This window comes from Diadema antillarum, unplaced genomic scaffold, assembly GCF_040938485.1.
Source record: "Diadema antillarum isolate AM-2024a unplaced genomic scaffold, OU_Dant_1.0 seq00000389_RagTag, whole genome shotgun sequence".
In the NCBI taxonomy this organism is placed as follows: Eukaryota; Metazoa; Echinodermata; class Echinoidea; order Diadematoida; family Diadematidae; genus Diadema; species Diadema antillarum.
In genome coordinates, this window is record NW_027271386.1 from 236,399 (window position 1) to 250,583 (window position 14,185).

The following is a 14,185-nucleotide window of genomic DNA, read 5'->3' on the forward strand; positions in this document are numbered from 1 at the left end:
TCAAACAAAATATCAACCGTGGCTAAAGTCAAATCAATTTAGACTCATGAAAAAAAGGATTTTTTTCAAAAGGCTCTAAGTTTACATGAGTGGAACAAGCAAAGAAAATCTAGTGAAGGAAAATGAATTGTGGACCTTCAACCTAGAGAAAAATGTTTGAATAACCAAGTTTGACTTAAGCAATGTTGACTTTAATAAAAGAACATGAGAAAATCAGAAACACTAATGAACAATCAGAACAAACGAAGAAAGCCAATTGGAAAAATACAAACATAAAATAAAGCAAGAGCAGCATTATCCCACCTCACATCAATTCTAGAGCACCCTCCCACTCTGTCTAAGGGATAACAGGATGTTTCATCATAAGGTGGGTCTTAAAGTTGGTGAAGAAGAACAGGTGTCTTTAAGTTTTTGTGTCAGGATTCTATCAGGTTTTCCATATATTATATTCGTCTGTAGCTTTATCTGTGTCTTATTCGTCTGTGAATGATTCGATCCCATGGGAATGGCCCCTGCCGCTTCTTCTTTGTGGGCGAGATCTTACTCAGTAACTTTTGCTTTAGAGCATGTTTACGTTCATCAATGGTCTCACAAGACGGCGGTAGTGAAATACTTGTTCCAGAACCTTGCGAACAATCCATAATTTCTGATATGATTGACCGAAGATTGTTTTCTAGTTCTTCAACTGACTGAAGTAACTGCTTCTTTACGTCACCTTTACAGGTTATTTCCCAGTCTTAATTTGGGAATTGATGAGTGTTTTCAGCTTTCTGTTTTAGATTATTCACATCAGCATTGGAGGAGCACAACATCCCACACACTTCTAAGGCTTCCGAGGTATTGTTATACCCCCCCCCCCCCCAAAGAAAAAGCCATAGTGTGTGTGTGGGGGGGGGGATATATATAGGAATAACTCTGCGGTCTTGTGGCCGGTCAGTCGGTCGGGCGGGCGGTCAGTCGGTCCGTTGCAAAATCTTGTGGATCGAATTCCTCTCTCATTTTTTTAGTAATTGACCCCAAATTTGGCATGTGTTACCGCTATCAAAGGTAGATGTGCAAGACACCTTTTTTTGTTAGTATCGTATAATGCGTTGCCATGGCATATTTTCATAAAAAACTCGTGAATCGAACTACTCTCATTTTTTGAGCAATCAAACCCAAATTTGGCATGTGCGACTGCTATCAAAGGAAGATGTGCAAGACACTTTTTTTTTGTAAGTACAGTACTGCATAATGCGTTGTCATGGCAACAGCTAATCTTTACAAAATCTTGTAAAATGTTGTGGATCAAACTACTCACATTTTTTTGAGCAATTGATCCCAGATTTGGCATCTGTGACTGTTATCAAAGGTAGATGTGCAAGACACCTTTTTTGTTAGTATCGCAAAATGCGTTGCCATGGCAACGACATATTTTCACTAAAACTTGTGAGTCGAACTACTCTCATTTTTTGAGCAATTAACCCCAAATTTGGTACGTTTGACCACTATTAAAAGAAGATGTGCATGACACCTTTTCCGGTAGTATTGCATAAAGCGTTGCCATGGCAACAGCAAATTTTTACGAAATCTTACAAAATGTTGCTATTTGAGCACTTGGCTTTAAATTCGTTACATGTGACCACTATAGTACATAGATGTGCATACTTTATCTTTCGTCATTGTTGAACAATGTGTTGCCATGGTAACAGCTTTTTTTATAAGAATACAAAAGTATCTTGGATTCAGTTAACTCCCTTAGTCTTTGAGCATATGGCTTGAAATTTGACTCATGTGACGGCTATGGTACGTAGATGTGCAAACTTAATCTTTCGTCATTGTTGAATAATGTGTTGCCATGGTAACAGCATATTTTGATAGAAAATCACACAAAAATACTATGGATTCAGTTAACTCCGTCAGTATTTGAGCATTTGGCTTGAAATTTGTCACATGTGGTCGTTATGGCACGAAGATGTGCAAACTTCATCTTTCGTCATTTTATTTGAACAATGTGTTGCTATGGTGAACAGTATATTTGGAATGAAAATCATACAAAATCAGGTAACTCTGTCAGTCTTTGAGCACTTGGCTTGAAATTTGACACTTGTGACCGTTATAGCACGAAGATATGCAAACTTCATCTTTATAGTAATTGTTGAACAATGTGTTCCCATGGTAACAGTATATTTTGAGTGAAAATCATACGAAAATTGTGTTTCAGCTAACTCTTTCAGTTTTTGAGCATTTGGCTTCAAATTTAGCACATGTGATCGCGGTATAACCTACACGTGCAAAATTTATCTTTCGTCATTGTTGAAAATGTGTTGCCATGGTAACTGCATATTTTGAACGAAAATCATGCAATGATACGAATTCAGCTAACTCCCTCAGCTTTTGAGCATCTGACTTCAAATTTGGCCCACGTGACAGCTGTGATATGTAGTTGTGCAAACATTTTTTGTTATGTCAAATATTGTGTTGCCATGGTAAAAATTTTTAATGGAAATCATAGAAATTGCCAATTTACTTATCTTCCTCCGTCAGGTTTTGAGCACATGACTTGAGTATGACACATGTGACTATCATTGAGCAAAATAGACATTTGTCCAGTGTTGTCATGGTTTCTATTTTTTTTTTCAATAAAAAGCATACAAAGTTATTGCTTGTTGAGCTAACTCCCTCAGTGTTAGGTGGGGGTATTAATCGCATTGAGTGATAGTTATAATTCAGATGTTGCTTTGCCACCTCTTTTTGTTTATTCTCTTTTCTACACTTGTCCATGAGCGACTTCTCTGCAATGTTTTCTTTGATTGTTTTGCTTCTTTTCAGGTACAGCTGAAGAAATGACTTCCGTTGCTTCATAGCTTCTGCTAAGAATTTGTTTTTCTTTTACTCAGGCATGCTGTCCAGGTGCTCACGAGTCTTATTTAGACTCCACAACAGAATCCCTTTTAGAGCAACAGCTTTAGCATTGGGCATCTTTCTCTTTAGATAATCTAGGCCGGCGAACATCCTTTCAGCACACAAATTGTCTTTTGGGCAAGATGCCGTCTGCACTCGGATATCACTCTCCTGGCAAATGATCCGAGAGCTGACGGTTGATACATACCAGGCAGTTATGGAGGACGATGGACACTGCTTGTCTTGTGAGATGTTCGATGACTGCAGTGCATGGTGCATATAGGGACTTGTGGATGATGTCCTTGATTGGTGGAAATGCTTCGAACTACAGCAAACTGCTGTCATTCACCAGAGGTGAAGGGTCCACCATCCAATCGTGCACCTTGTGGAAAGGTCGCGTGTAGAAGCGATCTGTGTCCATGACATGCAGCGTGCTCTCCAACATCCTCATTAATGGGGCAGTAGTGCTGATAAATGATCCCCATTGCCCTGATTCCTGCTACAATGGTATCATCAAAGTCAGCTTTTAATGACTTAATGTACATATTCTATTCACGTTTAGAATCTAGTGATGAACACAGAGTGTGAAATTAAGGAATAATGGTGATACACGGCAGCCGAGTTATAGAAAGGCACATTGAACATGTTTCCTCTGCATGCCAGTAGGAAGGACGTATGCACAATAAACTTAAACTCTTCCATCATACCTGATTGTTCATCACATTCTGGACCCAGTAGGTTGCAAAATGACCTAACCGCAAGTAGAGAAGCATATTTTGTCTTTCCTGTATTGCATAACACCTTTTTATCTCTCTCTCTCTCTCTTCCCAGCTTTCCTGCACTAGCTTCAATTTTCTCTCATTCGCAGAGGGCACTGGCAGCATATTCTTAGAGAATTAGCACAAGATGCTAACCACAGTATAGGTCATTTATTGTAGCTATCTCCTGCTTGACATCATCATGCAATGTCTCCCAGTTTGCTGTGACTTGTGGAAGAATGTCTTCTCTAGCTTCTGTATGTATTCTTTGTTTACAATAGAGCGATCTGTCATTGTCGTCTTGAATTTTGCCAATTTTTAGTTTGTGCACTTTTTCCTTGTTTTTGTTAAGGTCCAGTGTACCTAACTCCTCCAATGTTTCTTCTGTGTCTTTTAGGAGCTCATCTACAGTTTCCGACACAATGTCATGTAGACTCGTTCCGACAGTGTGATCTTGTGTAGATGCCAAGAAAGTGACATACCCTTTTCGCTTCTTCGTTGTATCATCAGTGTGTAGAGTGACAGGGGTATCCGATTCCTGTATCCGAGAGCGAGCACACCCTTTGTTCAGCAACGCCTGTTCGATCGCCAAGTACCTGATTAGTGTAGGGTTTGGAAGTCTTCGTATCTTCATCTTGGCAATGTCTTCAAATTAAGGACAATTCTGATTATATCTGAGACATGCCTACTGCCAACACCACGAGCAATGAGTTCGTAACAAACAAGTCTAATATCATTCGAGTATCTCCCATTTTCAAAGAATTCTACCACCTTGTCTGCAATGATATAATCCAGTTCACCATGTAAATCTTCATTTTCCAATTCATTATCTATTATCTATTATCACAGCTATGAGGTTTATGCTGCTGGTTTTGAATTGTCTTCTTGAATCTTAAATGTTCTTTTTGATTTCTGTGGAGCATGCAACCGTGATTCTAACAATTCATTGTGTGTGTGTGTGTGTGTGTGTGTGTCTGTGTGTGTAGCTTTTGAATGGTTTCAGTTGTTTTCTTTTAGTTCATCCTCTCTATTACGTTGCAGTCTGAGGTTTTCATTTTTTTTTCTTTTTAGAGTAATTAGAATTTTTTAAGCTCAGTGTTGACTGCCATCATATCGTACGCAGTATGCAACATCTTTTCACTTTTTTCATTCAGCTAATTCTTGCTTTGTTTCCTTATGATCACTGACTTCTTCGTAGCAGTCGGTCAGAAGTTGCATACGGTGTGCTAAACTGTCAATGGTATGGTCTGAAATTGCATCAGGGAAACAATCAAGATCTTCACTGCAGTCACCAAAGTCATCATCTTGTTGGACTTCTTTCCCATCACTTTGTCCTTCTTCATGCTGAACAGCACTCGTAGGTTTTGGTTGTGGAATTTTGAATGTTCCATTTGCGGAATCTGTTCTTTCTTTCTTTTTTTGCAAAGTTTTCCATGTTTTTTTAGTACTTGACACCAACTGCTTTTTATTGTTCCATTTGGTGTTTTAAAGTGGAACAAATTCGGCCACAATACGCATTTGCAACTGTCTCCCATGTGGTTGCACTCTTTTCCCTGTATAATTCAGTGATCATGGCATTGATTACTTTCATTGCGTATGAAGTCTTGAGCTGGGATGATGTGAGAAAGTCTTTAGTAACTCCATTCCTCTGACAGAGGGGACTAACTTGTTCAGTGTTGAGATGGAGATTCTGCTTTGATCCAGGAAACTCACTGACCAACAAGTGAAGGTCTTGAAACTGGACTTTTTGAACCATACGTTGCAGTTTTGTGATGAAGGCAGTAAGGATGCAAGCTTGTTTCCAATTCACAGTCTCAAATACCACAGGAAACAGCGTGGTGTAGCTCTCATCGCAGGTTGTGACGATGGTGTGACGAATTGCTTCCATCAGGGCAAAACATGGTGTGCCACCCCAGTGATGTGAGTTAAAACCAAAAAAAAAAAAAGAAATTATAAACAACTCACTAAAGGTTTAAAATACCTACCGAAATGATTTTAAAAATCAATATTTTCACCTATCACATTCTTTATTTTACCATTTGATAGGAAAGGAATCAGTGTCAAATACTGTAAATCAGACCCCTCCTCTTCCCGCCATCCTTCATTTACCAAAATGCAAATAAGATAATACATGCATCTAAAATAAATTCAATGGAAATACAAATGTTTCTGGTCAGGATATCCATGGATATGCTTCAACTAAATCTAAAAAAATGGAGGTTTCCATAATTACCTTGGTTCGATCTCTTTTCCTGCGATATGATCCCCCCCCACACACACACACACTGACTGTTTCTTTGTTTAGACCCTTTATTCATTATAATCGAAGTTTCAATACCCACCAGAAAAAAAAAAATCAGTGCATTCCTTGAGAAAAGATGCATCAACAAATAAAAAGAACCAAATAAGGTCCGTCTGTCTCCGATTGGCTAACTCCCTTAGCTACCAAGTGGCTTATGACCGTAATTCTGGAACGACGTTATTTTGGCCTACTACCGAAGCAGATTCAAAGAGCTCAATCTTGTAACTATGCCAACGGCTGAAATTTGCACACGGCACGCACAATTTACGTCGCAGATCTCACTTCATCCTCAATCAAAAGCTCCGTATTTACCTACGCCAAGGGACATTACAAAAAGTGCGTTGACATCCTCCGTAGGACATGAGCGTTTTTAAATGCACCGCGCAGAGCGCACAATTCTTGTAAAAATTTTACATCGGTACCTTTCGAGTTGAAAACTTGGTGTCATTTTCCACTCAAACGCAATCAGCTCTACAATAACAAGCAATTTTACATTGACGGCGCGGTGTGCCAACTGTGTGCCTGAAGGCTGTTTTGGGAAGGCTATTTCACTGCCATACATGTCAGTTGTATTTTGCAATGCACCTACGTAGTGAATTGTAGCAAATATGTATTCATACTGAGTTTGGAGGAATTTCGTTAAACTTAGCCATCGGTACCTTTTCAATAATCATAAACCATGTCAGTTCAGCCTGTCTAAATATTTGTTCATAAGCCTGGCCATACCTTTACACACTGAAGTAATTACGTGTTATTCCGTGCTTCTCACTGGAATACCCTACGCTGATTGGTTAAATGTCTTCAGAGTGTGAGATCGCGTGAGGGTCAACGCGTGATCAGGAGATTTTGATATTTATTAGTTGTGAAGTTGTATATCTGTGATTGGCCTTAAATGCAAATTGTTAACGCGGACGCAGATGCGTACCTGTATAATGTTTAGTCTTCGCTCGCTAACACCTAGCGAAATGGCGAGCTAGCTAGCTGGCCTGAGCAGCACAGCTCGGCCCTGGGAGCTAGAGAGCGCGCTGAATTAGAAGTCGAGTCATCTAGCCAGTTAATTAGCTATATCTTGTCTTTGGTAATATATAAATATAGCTAGCTACGTGAACTTTGGGTGCGGAGGCTCTAGTATCCATATAGTTCCCGGGCGCGCGGGCTTAGCTCAGCCGCGCCGGGCCGGCAGCTGGGCTGGACCGGGCGCGCTCGGTTCGGGCGCCTGCAGGCGACCTTATTTACTAGCTTATACACTTATACACTAGCTCACATGTAGGCAAGGCCTCTCTTGACTCCTTAACCACCTGAATATCGAATGGTGTATTTCGATTTCGCCGACGAGCTCTTGACTTGGAAGTCTTGGTGGTACTGCCGATTCCGGTAGTGCCAACCGGTCTAACTCTAACTCTAGGAGAGGTAAAAGTGCAAGTACTACATTCCGTTCTTGATCTTCGCCCACGACGGTATCTACTCTCCATTTTATGACTTCACTCGTCGCAGGCAATTCATCGTCTGAGCAGAAGGCTAATCTTTAAGGATTTATTTTAGTCTAAAACTAGAGCCTTGCTGAGTGATCGGTCATGCAGGAGAGCTAGCTAGGAGGAGCTAGCAGGAAATACACTGATTGGAGGGGGTGGCACGCCGGCGCGCAAATACGCATGCAAGTCTTATTTACGGCCTGCATAATATATGCATAAATTAGATTGATCAGCTTCGGATTCGACGCGTGATCAGTTTATGAATAACTTTATGTAAAAGTCTCTCGCGTTTCGAAGCACGCTGATAGGCTGTATGTAAATGATGGATATACACGTCATAGCTCATTATCTTTTTGTCACCGTTCACGTGCGGACTTTTTGTAATAAGTAGTTACGTTTTCGTTACCGTGGGTTTGTTTGTAAGTTTGTCCGTGTGCAAAATAATTCAAAAGTGCACGGATTTGAATGAAACTTAGAGGATAGGTTGAGGATGACACTAGTAAGAAAATGATTAAATTTTGGTAGTGATCAGGAAATTTTTTATAGATTTTATGAAGGATTTTCGGTATTTTTCCAGGTAGGGTCAATGAACTTGGGAGTTCAAGCTGCGCATTTTTGAGGTTTTCATGCGCGCACTCTTAAAGTGCGTGCTCTAGGTTAACGTTTCTGCAATTCTGCTGGGGAGAGGCGCGCCGCGCAGGAGTTATGACGTAACAAAGGCTTCTATATTGGGAAATCGAGCGATTTTTCAGTTTCAAGAGAAACACAAAGACAAAGCATGGAATATGTACAAGAACGGTGGGCGCCAGAAAAGGAGTAGGCCTACGTCTGAATCCAGGAACTGCATCTTTACTGTATAGTAAACAATTGCTATGAGCGCACAGAACAAAAATGTACGCGTGGGACTGTGCGCCCTACGCTTGGAACCCTTCCAGACCAGCACTACCAAGCAAGATGAGGCGAAAACAGGTAAGTTTACTTTGAAAATCTGAAATTTTCGTTAGAAATGCACGCCTAAAGTGTAACATCCATTCAGTCCCAATAACTAGCAAGTACGAGTGTCAATAATTGTATTGTGAATTTTTACCGCCGTCAGGTGTCTGTAGTCCGGTCTCTTGTAAATTTCTGTATTCTCATGACGTCATTCATTTGTCGCCAGCTACAACGACTAACAAGTTAGCTCCTAGGGTAGATTTCCGCCCTTTGTACGGACGCTAAACAATCGGTCCTTCTTCTTTTTTACAATGGTGATGAGGACATGTGTTTTGTTGAGAGTGCTTTAGTGCTGGTTGTAAAGACGATGATTATGATGGTGATGATGAGTCTAAAAAGTGACTACTGAAAGAGAGGTTGTAAACAGAGATTGAATGTTGTACCTTTATAATTGAAATGTAAAGATGAAAGACGTGACGACAGCATTGAAAAGGCTGAATGTTTGAGAAGAGAATGCTGAAAGATAACATATGAAATTTACGTGTTTATTATTTGTCGTGATACAATTTTGAAAAGAAAAACAAAGATGAAATGATGGTATCATTGCAGGGTTAGAAAAGTTGATTATCTTGATACTCACATGATAAGGAAAATGGAAGAAATGACATTCAGAGTATGTTGTAAGTTTGCGTGATTGGTAAAATGATTACACTTTGTATTCCCTTTATTTTTTTTTCATTCATATATTTCCTTAATGAATCGTTGTATGAATGTATTGACATCAGTATTGATTTCCTTTCTTGTTTTGTTTTATACAGCTTTTTCCTCGGAAGGCTGCTCGCAGGCGGTCCTACCCATTAGACAATCTAAAACGGGCTTTAAAGAGAGAAGCTGCACCAAGATGTGGAGTACCTCGCACCACCCTTAGTGACCGTGTAAATGGCAAAACAAAGAACAATTGCGAGGATCTGGGGAGAGGCACCTTGTTGACGAAGGAGGAAGAGAAGGCACTGGTGGATCATCTTCGGTATCTGGCTTCTGTTGGCTGAGGGCTTTCAAGGACGCAGGTATATTGATTATCATGTTCCTTTTATTATAGAAAATGAATATTTGTATGTCAAAATATCGACGTTCCTAATTTTACCTTTAGAAAGAAAAAATATTTTATTGCGTTGCCATATCAAATAATGTTTACTTTAAAAGAATCATATGTATTCAATTGTCTTTTTCTCATGTATTTCCTACTTCATCTCGTCACAGGTGCTACATCTCGCCACTGACATGGTAGACCATTTGAACAGACGTCCAGCTCAACTGAAAGGGAGACTGCTTTCCAGGCACTGGTTGCGTCGATTCATGCGGCGATGGCCTTGTATCCGGTTGTCAGCACCAAGCAAGCTCTCCATGAAAAGGGCAAGGGCGACAAGCAAAGAAGTTCTCCTGCGGTATTTTGACGAGTTGAAGAGAGTTCTCACCGAATATCATCTTCTTGACAAACCAAGTCTTGTATATAACATGGACGAGACCAACTTCAACACGGAACATACATCACTATCTATCGTTGCCAGTTCCAATCAGAAGACACACTCAATCACGTCTCAAAGAATTGGAAAAACAACTCTGCTGGCCTGCGGGAATGCTGCAGGACAAGCGGTGCCGTTGGTTACGTTTTCAAAGGAAAACGTGGCATGGAGAAATTGCTAGATGGGACATTGCCTGGATCAAAAATGTCAATGACGAGCTCCGGATGGACTAACACAGAGGTGTTCAAGACATTCATCGAGGACCACTTCCTGAAGTTGCTTCCACATCGGAAAGAGAATGAGCACGTCCTAATCTTGTATGATGGACATACCTCTGACAGTTCAATACCTGTGATTGAGTTTCCACGTCAACATCACATCATTCTATTATTCGTACTGCCTGCCCATATTTCTCATGTGCTACAGCCGCTGGACATCACGTGCTTCTCATCAATAAGAGAGCATACTTAACGGAATGTAGTTAGTTTATGCAACAACATCCCGGGCAGCACATCACGAGGTTTGATGTCGGGAGATTATCCTCCATCGCATACCTCCGAGGCATGAAGGCGGAGAACCTTAAGTCTGCGTTCCGCAAGGCGGGAATTCACCCTTTCAATCCGGACGCAGTTGAAATCGAACAGGTAACTCGACCAAATAGGCCTATCATGGTCACACCGGGACCAACAGACCACGGTAAGGTACTCAACGACCGTGGTGTTGACAGACGAGTAGGAGCCATGGTTGATGCCGGCCCAAACCAGGAAGTTTCTGCGGAGGAGTTCCTCAAATCAAGAACTCCGAGTCCTCCACATGAGCCCAAGAAGAAGGGGGAGAGTGGCTTCAACGCATCCGGAAAATGCGTGACAGAGGATGCAGCCTACTTGCTCCTTTGTGAGGATAAATCAAGAAAGGCTGCAAAGAAGACATCCACAAAGGCCCAAAGAAAATCGAAGCTGCAACCAGATCCACCAGCGGGACCGACAAAGAGCACTGCAAATACCAACAAGTCGCAGCCAGGTCCATCGGGTGCATGTCAGCCACAGTTACATCGAAGACTCTTCTGCAGCGATGATGACACGGACGGTGGTGACGACGAGCCATGCTGCGTCTGTAAACAGAACACTCCTCCGAATCTTCCTAAATCTCGAGGAATCGAGATTTTCTCTTGGGTTGCATGCGATTACAACCATTGCACACACTGGGTGCATCAAAAATACTGCACACCTTTGCATAATTTCGTCGAAGACGGTGTCTTCGAATGCCCTTGCCACTGAAATGAGAAAAAAAATGAAGAAAAATTTTGGTAACCTTAACGGAGATCTTGTAGTGTTTACCTTGCTTTATTTTTGATTGGTTTTCACGTTTGTAAAACATTTTTGGATTGAGGTTGCATTCGTTCTGTCTACAGGATGCCTACGAAATTGCGTTACGCATGATTGTTTTCTGTCTGTTTGTGTGTATATGATTATGTATGTTTGTATGTGTGCGTCTGTATATGTGCCTGTTTCTTGCATTGACTGTACAGTCGTGTCATTAAATTTATGAAAAAAAATATTGAAAATTAACCACACAAAATACAAAACACACTCATCGACTCATCATCGGAACATGAAGACACATCATTACTTCGAAACGTGCAAGTTCAGTAGAATATCCTTTATAGTTTAAACGAACGGTTTTACAATAAGTTTTAAATAAAGAAATTGAATAATTTGACGCTGATTACGACTTTATGGAAAGAAACATATAACACAACCATACAGCAACATACGCACAGTAGAAGAAAGACGAAGGATCAAATCATTTCTATCAGAACATTTAACAATTCAAAGTATTAAAATCGTCAAAATTGTCACTTTAGATAAACTTTTAGAACTGCAGATATCAAATTTTGACCAGAATAAAAAAGAAAAAACCCGCTGTTTTTGAATAAAACAACAACAATAACGTAAAACAACGATCAATTAACTTATTGTGCACGGGCGTTTAACGTGTATTGTCAATGGGAGCAAGGTTGACGAGGTGAGGGCCCCCCTTGAATGCGCACAACTCAATGGCATCGTTCGCGTTTGAGGACGATAGCTGCGATTTTCCGGTATCCATCAGTGAACTCGCGGTTCTATTGGAATCTTCAGCATCTTTCCTGTAAGTGAGTGGGATTTCATAAAATTTCCGTGACTAGATAATGTGATTTAAATATGCGCAAACATCAGCTATGACGTGATGCGGGTCACCCAAGTATACAGAGAAACAAAGCCACGATATGGACAGATGATGCCAGACGAGACTGTGGAAAGAAGCTTTTATCAGAAATTCAACTGGACACAGAGTTTCTGGAGATAACCCACAGAAAAGTCCAAGTCAAACCCACCTGCCCTGAAAAGAGACGATAGTTGATTATCCGAAAGTAATAGATATACATCACAAGTTCTGCATGAGTAACGTACTTCAATTCGGTTCATTTTTTTTTTCCAGGGAGGATGCTCGTGTCATCCCAGACTTCCATGCCAGACTCTTTGCAGAGCCGTAGCAGAAATTAATTTAAATGTCTCGGATATGTTGATAGTTGTCAAGAATCTAGATCACAACAGATCTCAGTCATTATCAGTCAAATCACTTGATCTTTCATTTACAGGCGGATTTTTACCCAAAACGTGATCCTCTTATGAGGCATGAGCGGGCACAGCTTTGAGATAATATCAGCCTTCTTCACCGATGGTACACCTCGTGGACTTGACCTAACCGCAAACCTTTCTCCTCTCTCTATTTCCGTTGTACTTTTTGTATTCAGCAACACTACCATATTTCTGTTTGTAATCCTTATACATACATTGTATCTCTGACAGAAAGCTCAGGTGGAAGATATCTCCTCCGGGGAGCATGCTCCCTCCTATAGTGGCTGTTAGTGGGGTTAAAAGAAAGGATGTGATCAATAATGGTCTCCCTCTCCTCCTCAGATAGTTTGTTGTTAGGTTTGTGTTTACCACTCTTGTCAGCATGAGGTGACAAATCACCAGGCTGGGCACGAGACATTGTCACAGTTATCACTTTGTCGCGTTTGAAGCCCAATGTGTTTGGGAAAAAGTTCTTACAAACTTGATGTTTATCTTCATGCTCATCTTCAAGAGTGTACACCCCAGTGTCTTTCTTTTTGTAATGTCCCTGAGTGGTTTTCCGTTCCCTCTTTGTTGGCACATTGTTTTCATGATGAAAGATAAATTGACGTCTCGTTAAAATTTTGGGTGCAGAATTGTCCATGTATCGATTCGCGCCGATCCTCCGGGATTTTCTCCAAACAGTTCCTTGGGCATGAACATAATGGAAGAATTTTGTGTGTGTTTTTTTTTTTTTATTGCACCCCTGTTTGACATCGTGATGTCCGATTACGTTTCCTTGATCTTCCATTCATAGGGCCTCCAGGCAAGTCTGGAAAGTCTTGAGTCTCTCCTGACTGTTCCACTTGTCTAAAATAGATAAATATAAGAAGCTCATTTCCAAACGGGCTAGATCCATTTTTGATGAAAATTGAGTTATTTGAATCACTGCACAGAATTCCGTTTGAGTTTTGTTACAGTGAAAATTCGACTCCAGACAACCGTAGACAATCTTATGGGAAAAAATAGATTTAGATATCCATACACTTGTGTACAAATTCTCACAAACCAACCAATTTTTATATCACCGCCACACATAGTGTGAAGGGGGTATAATAGGAATCACCGTGATGTTGGTCGGGCGGGCGGTCGGTCGGTCGGTCTGTTACAAAATCTTGCGTCGCGAACTCCTACAGTTTTGAAGCAATTTGAATGAGACTTAGGGTACATGATGATATTGAGGTATAGATGTGCAAGACATGTTTTTTGTGTTTGTCGAACAATGCGTTGCCATGGTAACCAAAATTTAACCAAAAACTTGTGGACTGAATAACTTCCATAGTATTTAAGCAATCAATTTCACAATTGGTATCTATGATGATCTATAGGTGCAGTTATGCAAGACACTCTTTGTGTTTGTACTTGACAAAGTGTTGCCATGGTAAGCGCATGTTTTCTTCGAAATCTTATAGAGTGAACAACTACCACAGTTTTGAAGCAATTGAAATCAAATTTGGTAGGCATTGTGGCCTTGAGGCATAGATGTGGAACACATAATTTTTGTGTTTGTCAGACAAAGCGTTCCCATGGTAACCATAATTTTACCAAAACCTTGTGGATTGAATATAACTTCCACATCATTCAAGCAATTTAGGTCAGATTAGGTATGTATGATGATCGGGATGTGGAGTTATGCAAGACACCAATGTGTTAATAT

The 14,185-nt window shown here is 40.6% G+C and overlaps 1 pseudogene; it reads right to left on the minus strand.

The window, feature by feature from the left end:
- Nucleotides 1–461: 461 nt before the first annotated feature.
- LOC139731948 (uncharacterized) lies at nt 462–5,529 on the minus strand (annotated as a pseudogene).
- Between the last annotated feature and the right edge of the window lie 8,656 nt (nt 5,530–14,185).